Here is a 9,639-nt window from a genome sequence, read left to right as displayed (position 1 = left end):
TAGACCTGACTTTTCAGCACATGTAGTAAATGTGTATTAGATTCACCAGCTCCACTCTACCTTCAACTGACGGCATTCCGAAGCTATTGGTTGAATGACATTTCCGAGAACAATTGAAGATTTACGTTATCTTCATAAGCTCCCTAAATCTGAAAGGATCGTTACCTTTTCCTTAAAAAAGTCACCATCTATATCACTTGAATACCACTCGATAGTTTTGAGCTACTTCGATAAATGAACCAAGATGTTATACCTAGTCAGTCGTTATGTTTTCTCTTTCAAACTCGATTTTTCAACGTCCACGTTTCATCACCATCTCATCATCATCAACAACATCGCATTCTACCACTACAATTGACTGTATCTTCTGAAATTTTGATCAAACTGGACCAAAAAATAGGAGTTGAGGTACAAATATTTGCATCCAGCTCAAAATCAGTAGTATCGTCTAAAACTTACCGATACAAGTAATCATGGAATTACTAGGATGCTGTGTACGAAACTGCTACTTCCAACTGAAGGACGCATTCTTTACGCAAGATGAGGGACTGCCAATAGGATCGCCACTTTCACCTGTTATAGCCAATTTATATATGGAGTGGTTTGAAACTTTGGCCATTGAAGAAGCCCACAAGAAGATCCGAGTGTAGTTGAGATACGTAAACGACACCTTCATGATAAGGAACCATGGGAATGCAGAACTAGATACTTTCCTGAAGCACATCAACAACGTAAGGCCTTCCATCACTTTCATAATGGAGAAGGAAATCCACAACGAATTGCCTTTCTTGGATGTATTGGTGGAAAGGACCGACACTAATTGGGAAATATCTGTATATCGAAAACTCACACAAAACAGTATCTGAACCAGAAATCCAACCACCATCAATCGACTGAGAGAGGAATCCTCAAGACTCTACTGGACCATCCTTTTGGGCTCTGTAATACAAAGAAAGGTCTCGAAAAGGAACTAGGCATCATCAAAAACGACCTCCAACGGAATGATTACTCCAAAGTGATGGTAGAACAGGCCTTAGCTGGAAGACAGCAAGAACTCCACAAGAAATAGAAGCCGCCACAACCAGTTCTTGTACTTCCCTACATCAGAGGATTATCGGAAAGAATAAGACGGATTGGGTGCAAGTATAACACAAGGACCTGCTTCAGATCTGGGAACACTATCCGTAGCAGCCTCACGAAAACCAGGCCACCAAAGGTGGACTGCGATTCCAAGAATTGCATTTACCGGATACCCTGCGAGTGCGGAGAATCATAAATTGGTGAAACTAAGAGGCCATTGAAAGTTCGCATTGCTGAGCATAAGAAACACACACAGCGAGGAGAAACAAGTAAATCCGGAATAGCAGAGCATGTTTGGACTCATCAACACAACATCAAATGGGCTCAAACTGAAATCATCGACGAAGAGGAACACTGGTTTAGGAGAAAATTCAAAGAAGCCGCGTATATGATGTCCAATAACGCATTTAGTCAAGCTAGCGTAGAAATACGTACCATAGGGAAACCTCTAATCAAGCGAAAAACGACCAACTCCCGCCAAACGGTCATCTCCCGCTAAAACCAATGAAGCGGAAAGAGGGAAGAGGGGATAGGTGAAAGCACTCGAATGACCTATAAATAGTCAGATCTCGGAGAAATAAGACCAGTTATCACCCGAAGACGATTGTGGATCTAACAATCGAAACTCTGTGACATAACTTGGTTTGAAATATTTTGATTTTTATTTTTTCATTCTTGATTAATAATATTTTTGATTCTTCAATTTTTTCAGCTTTCATTATTATTTCAATTTTTATTTGTTTGGTTGTTGCTTATATGTTATTTCTTTGTAATTTCAGTTTTTTGTTCAATAAAATTGTTATTTTCGGTTAACCTTTTTGATTTCCTCAGGGTTATCAAATCAATTTATATGATATTATTGGATCACTTCATAAAAATAATTGTACGGTATTGGTAATGCTTGACTTTAGTGAAGCGTTCGATACGGTTAGGCATGATACCTTACTAAAGATCTTGAAAACAAGTGGAGTCTGTACGGAATCACTGCAGCTTTGTCAATCATATCTCAACAATCGTAGACAAAGCGTCAAATTGGGAAATCAATTATCTGCAGCTAGAAATGTCATCCTGGTAGTACCTCAGGGCTCAGTTCTGGGACCACTTTTTTTCACACTTTATACTAGCCAATTTCATAAACATGTTGAACATTGTAAAATACACATGTATGCTGATGACATACAACTATACCTCCCTCTTGAAGTTGATGACTTGAACAACGCTGCTAGAAAGTTGAACAATGACTTAGAAACCATATCAAATGTTGCCGAACTGCATTCCCTTGTGCTCAATCCAAAAAAATCAGTAGCACTAGTATTTGGAAGCAATGCTCATGTAGCATCAGTTAAAAATAACTTGAAACTGTATCTGAATAATGAAGTAATTAGATTTGAAAGTAATGCAAAAAATCTTGGTTTAATTTTAGATGAGTCTTTAAGATTTAGAGAACATATCAATCGAAGTATTCAGAGAGCCTATGGTGCACTACGATTACTATATCCTCACAAAATGTACCTCAATGTACCTATAAAGAAAATGTTATGCGAGTCTCTAGTTTTAGCACAATTCAATTATTGTTTTCCGGTATATGGACCTTGTCTTGACTACGATACCTGGTCCAGAGTACAACGTGTTCAGAACTCTTGTATTCGTTATATATATGGAATTAGGAAGTATGAACATGTGTCCCACAAGCTTGCGGAACTGAACTGGTTTAACATGAAAGATAGGTTCAAATTTCAGTCATTATGTTTATTTCATAAAATTATATTATACAGAAATCCGCCTTATTTATATCGTAAAATAACATTCAGGACAGACGTACACAACATAAATTTGAGAAACAAAAATGTAATCACATGTCCACAACACAAGACCGCAATTTTCCAGAGAAGTTTTTCGTATTAGATTTTTCATCTTTATAATTCTATTCCCGATTCGCTAAAACACCATAGTAATTTATATAAAATTCAAAAAAGAGCTTAAAAGGTTCCTGCAAGATAACACATTCTGATGCAGTTCCGTTTCGTATACCCCCTTTTTTTCTATAATCTGTGTTTCACAAGTAGTCATTTTTCGTTATCCCTCATACAACTTTCTTTTTTTCCACTTGGTTATTGGTGGTGAATATTCAGGTGACCCAACAAATAACAAATGACAAATGTCAAATGCCAAAAAATTGTGAAATAAAAATTTAGGTTTTAGGATTAGTTAGGTTAGTTTTCAAGTTATAATATGCTTATTTAAAATAGCAAGGGTTGAGTGGTAGAGCACCCTCGGGTGAACTCCCCCTTGGGATTTTTGTGTAACAAGATGAATATCATGCATTTTATTTTTCATTGGAAATAAAGACATTATTATTATTATTATTATTTTTTTTTTTTTTTTTTTTTTTTTTTTTTTTTTTTTTTCACCGTAGTGTGCGCTGGTCAGGCCCTATCCCCGAAGCCCCGATACATTCGGGAGGGCGCGCCAGCATAATCAACCAATGACCACTCCCCACACCGTGGGGTAAGTGATCATTGGGTCCGAGAATCATGTGCCCTGAGCAAACGCAGTGAGCCAAGAATGACAGCCTTCTGCATCTGTGCGGCTAAGATTTCTGCCTTAATGCGGCAAGCCGGTATGATTTTGAGATTCGAGAGTAGAGAAGACATCATTCCACCAAGGACTCCAACAATCAGAACGACCATCTTGACAGAGTGATCTGGATAGAGTCTGCGGAGTTCGAAGAGAAAATCTCGATATTTTATCCGTTTTTCCTCCTCTTTTCTGACGATATTCGTCTCGCCAGGAGCTGAAAACTCCACGACAAATATCGTCTTGATCTGGTGGTCGAGAAGAACTACATCATTATTATTATTATTATTATTATTATTATTATTATTATTATTATTATTATTATTATTATTATTATTATTATTATTATTATTATTATTATATTAGACAATGGAAGTCCGAACTGATGAAATATACAAATCATCATTCTAATGTAATGGGGTTTCCATCTGCTTGAAAATAAATAAATAAATGAAACTGCAACCAAACTGAACTTGAGAATTAAACTCCCATCTGAATTCTAGAGCTACGAAAGGAAACTCCTTTGATATCAGTTTGAATACAACTGGCCGTATATCATTCTACCAGGAGAATTCTCAGTTTCATAAAATGCTGAAGAAAGTACTTATCACTGTCATTTAACAAACACTCCTGTTTCACGAGGGTGGAAATTAGCTGATAGAAATCTAAAAATCCTTTTAACTAACTTGAATTAAAAAACTTTTCATGTAATCTGCGTGCAATCGGATTGGCTTGTTGCCTGAAACTTGATGGGAATGTAGGGAAGAAGGAATGAAACCATTTCGCTTTCCAAGAGTTTTTCGTAAACGAGGAAGGTGATTTAATCAATGTTTGAATTGAACTTAGTGACCGAAAGTGTTCAAGTTATTCAAAGTGAACAAACATTTGTTATTGACCATATCTATCACTGGATTTGTTTATTCTAATATTCTTTAGAAGACTTTTTTTTTGAGGACAAGATACTTCCTGCTCTTATGATTGATTTATTCATTTAAGTAGGACAATCCTAATTTACAAAGAATAAAATAGTCAACATACTTATTTTACACTACCTAACTTCAACTTATTATAAATGTAGGTATATAGATATATAATAAATTTGAGTATAAATATGCATATACACACATATATACACATATACACACACATATATACACACATCGGAAAAGTCTAGGGATATTTTTATAACATACTAAATATCATAAAAATAAATGCATGAGGTCGTTTAATTTCGATTAAATTGGTACACTCCACCACCCTGTAGATTTCTATGGGTTGAACAAAGCCTGCAAAAACGATAATTAATCTTTCATCAAGTTTTTTACAAACTGTAGGTTTTCGGCTGAAATGAATAATCTGAAAGTGTCGAGTTTCTACATTCTATGCAGTTCTTGCTCAGCAAGTAAACTGGAAATATTGTGCTTCAACATGGAACGCCATCACTTACCATTGGCTGAGATGAATAGAGCTGTAGAGCTTCTTCAAGGTGGCATGCGACAAAATGATGTAGCTCTTCGTTTGGGGGTCTCCCAAAGTGTTATCAGTCGATTGTGGCGGCGTTTCCGTGAAACTGGCAGTCCAGCCGAACAACATCCAGGGCGAGGACGCGCTACAACTGCAGTTCAAGACCGATTTTTGGTCTTAACCGCAAGAAGACAACCGACAATCACAGCACCTGAGTTGGTTAACGTGTTGCAGCAGACGCACCAGGTAACCATTGGTCGCGATACTGTCAGAAATCGACTGCATGAAGCAGATCTCCACAACAGAAGGCCACTTAGATGTCCACCTTTGTCGAGAGGCAATCGCGGTAGAAGATTAGAGTGGTGTCAAGAACATCAAAACTGGGATGCAAATGATTGGGCCACAGTTTTGTTTACAGACGAATCCAGATTTGGATTTCATCCAGATTCTCGTCGAGTAAGACTGTGGAGACGACCTGGAAATAATGAATGTTTGAGACACGTCCAGGAAGTCCACACATACAAAGGTGGTACAGTTATGTTATGGGGCGGAATCATGATCGGCTGCAGAACCGATCTCGTTTTTCCAAATCGCTCCCTCACAGCTCGACCGTACCTCGACACCATTCTCCTACCTATCGTCCGTCCGTTTGCTGGTGCTGTTGGTGAAAACTTCCACCTAATGCACGATGATGCTCGTCCACATGTCGCGCTTCTAGTGACTGACTGGCTCACCAACGAAGGAGTTGATGTATTGCCATGGCCACCACAATTACTGGACCTGAATCCCATCGAGCATGTGTGGGACATGCTTCAACGAAGAATTACTCCGTATATGGGGAACATTCACAGAACATTTCAATTGAGAGAGCTTTTAATCGCTGAATGGGCAAATGTACCTCAACAAGACATTGGCAATCTCATTTTGTCGATGCACGGTAGATGTAGGGCCGTAATAATTGAGCGTGGAGGCCATACTTTGTACTGATTTCAATTTTTTTTGTATTATGAATTTTTTTCGGGGTGCCAAAGAAGAGCCATATTTTTTTAGTTTTGCTTATATGCGCACTCAGTATTTTTGACCATTTAATGAATTTTGTTGTGAGTTACATTCGTTTAATAATCACCCGTCAACTTTTTTCCCTAAAGCGATCTAAAAAAATTATTGCCATTTTTAAAAATATCCCTAGACTTTTCCGATGTGTGTACATATCTATAAAGTTGAATACAGTATAGAATAATGGTGTAATTTTTTTTTCAATTATAATACAAAATCAAATTTTGTTTGAATTCTGGTATACTTCTTGACTCTTTAACATATTGTGGTAAACTATTGTACTGAATGAATCCTTAAAAAATAAACTTTTTACACTATATGAGGCACTCTGTCTGTTTACATATAAATGATTCTGGACTCTAGTATTGTATGTGTGGATTTGGTTTACAGTTATAATAAACTTACCCATGTAAGTTGGAGTCAGTTCATGTATCATTTTATAGATATAGATCATAGTTAAGTACGTCAGTCTTCGCTCCACAGTAAATAACTGTAAAGTTTCCAGCATCAATGATATAGGAGTTGACCTACTACATCGCAATACTATTCTTTTTGCTCGATTTTGTAGCTTTTGTAATTGGGATAATTTATTCAGATCAAAGCAGTATAGTAATGTAGGGCAATATTCAAAATGAGGTTGATTGATAGTGTTATACACGGTTATTCTGGAATTCAGACTTAAGTTTTGGGACACTATAGAAAAGAAATATAGTTTTTTCAAGATTTTCTTTGATATATTCAAAGTGGCTACTAAATAATGAATGATTATCCAACATAAATCCCAGATATTTACATTCCTTCACAATTTCAATTTTTTCATTGTTTATTTCTATGTTAATGTTACTACTATTTATTTGTTTATATTCATAAGGTGTAGTAATTATTATTGTCTTACTTTCACTTACATTCAACTTCAATTTATTCATTTTCAAATATCTATCCATATTTTTCAGCACATCATTTATTTTGATCACTGCTCTATCGATATTCCCATTACTTACTGATATCAGAGCATCATCTGCGAATATATGAAAGTAGTAACATTCAACATATTTTTCCATATCCTTAATATACATTATAAACAATAGAGGGCCCAAAATACTACCCTGAGGAACTCTATAATTCACTGTGATAGCTGACAACATTACATCACAAATTTTTGTTCTCTGTTTTCTATTTGTGAGGTATCCTCTGATCCAATTGAATACTTTACCCTCTACACCATATTTATTTAGTTTTTTCAATTATATCTCTCTATTTACTGTTTCAGAAGCCCGTTTTAGATCCAGTGACACTGTTATAGTGTAGATTACTCATTTTTGATCTGGGGGCTTTTTGTTATGTACACTACCGGTTGTTATGAATTATCTACAGGAAATTATTGAATGTTTCGCCATTTTGTAGTAGGTAAAGATATTGACTTCATATTCTAGGGTTGTATAGTATTCATCAGAAGATTCAAAATGATCTGTCACAAGACCCCCCTTTCCATTTGATTCTTTGAGTTGACCCATTCAGAAAATAAAAGGGGGCGGCATTAAAAAAATGCACATACAGCCGTAAGAGGGCGATATTCAACGTCATCAATCTCATTATTATTCACATAGATTGGTTGTGAATCCTCTACAACTAGTGTACGTTCCATATCATAAAATTATTGAAGAGAGTTGCAAAAATATTTCGGAAATATATTCATTCAGGCAGAGAGTGTTAATATTCAACTGGTGAAGTAGATAGTTCCATTCAGCCAGAACGAGAAACGGAAGATGTGATTTATAATGTTCTCTGAATGTAGAGCCGTCAGTGTTTTCCTTGCGGGGAAAGCAATGGCCGTGTACTGAAACAGGACGATGAAAATTTACGAGTTTCAAAAAGAGATTCCATGGAACTTTGTCTCATGAAAACTGTGAGTTTCAGGATGTACTACCTTTCACATTCCGAATCAGACTACACAATGAAACGGCAAACTTTCCTATGAAAAAAACTGAACTTTCCACCTATAACACCACTCAACAAGTTTTTCTAGTTCCTACAGGAGCAAACTATTTTCCAGATAATTTTCTTTTCAGTTTCAGCGTACGAAAAACCAGAACTTCACATGCAGAAGCCTGACCCGAAAATCGTGTTGACCGGCGATAATTTATAGTATTTTTGTGTACATTTCAAAAACTGAATTCTGGTGTGATATTATAGCTAGTTAGTGAAATGAAGCTGTTGAATTATTTTTCTCAAAAGAGGTTTCATGATTTCGAAAAAAAACTCATCATCTGGTTGTAGTGAATTCCGATCTCCCATTAACATTTTTCTTGCAAGTCAATTCTACGTTCCACATCCCTGAATAATCGTAAAAAAAATTCGAGCCTCATCCAATAAGGATTAACGATGAAGCAACCATGCTTGAAACATTATTTGTAATTAGCTGTTGCCCTAGAATGAGTATCAAATTTAATAAGTTAGGCTTGTGTTGTTGCTTTTATTCGATTTATCGCGCTCCATAATTACATCAGGTTGCCGAACTAATTCCATAGATACGCAAATTTTAGAAATGATGAAACAGGCAACAGACAGTTAGTTCATCAAACTCAATTCCAATCGGGGTGGATTATCGCATTTCTTGGGTCAGGCTGATGCAGATGTCACATCGGTTGATACGCAAAACGATCGTCATCTAAGTGGACTGTACGTGGAGAACCGACTCATGATATGCTCATGATATGTTCATGATATAATATTCATCTTGAAAACGGAAGAATCATCAACAGTGACTATTACATGGCATTATTGAAGCCTTTAAAGTACAGAATCGCAAAAAACCGCCCCATTTGAAGTAAAAGAAATTCAAAATACTTCCGCATATACCGTATACTCCAGATCTGGCCTCCAGCGACTTCTTCCTGTTCTCAGACTCCAAAAGATGGCTCGCCGGAAAGAAATTCAGTTCTAATGAAGGGGTTATAAGCGAAACTGAGCCCTATTCTGAGAATGAAGACAAATCGCACAATGAAAATGTCATCAAAAAGTTGTATGATCACCACCAAAGTGTGATCAATCTCTTCAAAAACTAAAATAACTTCATAAATACGGATGTAGAGGTGTGACAAACACTTAGTTCGAATCGTACCTTTCAGGTCGGAGTCAAATGGTGAGGACAATTGAACTTTTGGAGAACAGGGCCATTGAATCTGGTGTACCACAGGGTTCTGTGTGAGGCCCTTTTCTATTTCTGCTATATATATGAATGACATCTCCATAATTGATATATCTGGTAGTTTCACTCTATTTGCGGATGATATTACAATATTGTGGAAAGAAAAAAACGCAGTGGAGCTAAATAAAATAATATCATCCGACTTGAAGAAGGTGAAGAGCTGGTGCGATGCAAATTTACTCTCTCTCCCTCTCAATGCATCTAATACGAATATAATATCATTCAAATGCTCGCTTGATGAAACTCCAATAGAC

This window comes from Leptinotarsa decemlineata, unplaced genomic scaffold (assembly GCF_025532065.1).
Source record: "Leptinotarsa decemlineata unplaced genomic scaffold, Ldec_3_MD MMD2_tig00004307_RagTag_RagTag, whole genome shotgun sequence".
Taxonomy (NCBI): domain Eukaryota; kingdom Metazoa; phylum Arthropoda; class Insecta; order Coleoptera; family Chrysomelidae; genus Leptinotarsa; species Leptinotarsa decemlineata.
This window is presented reverse-complemented; position numbering follows the sequence as displayed.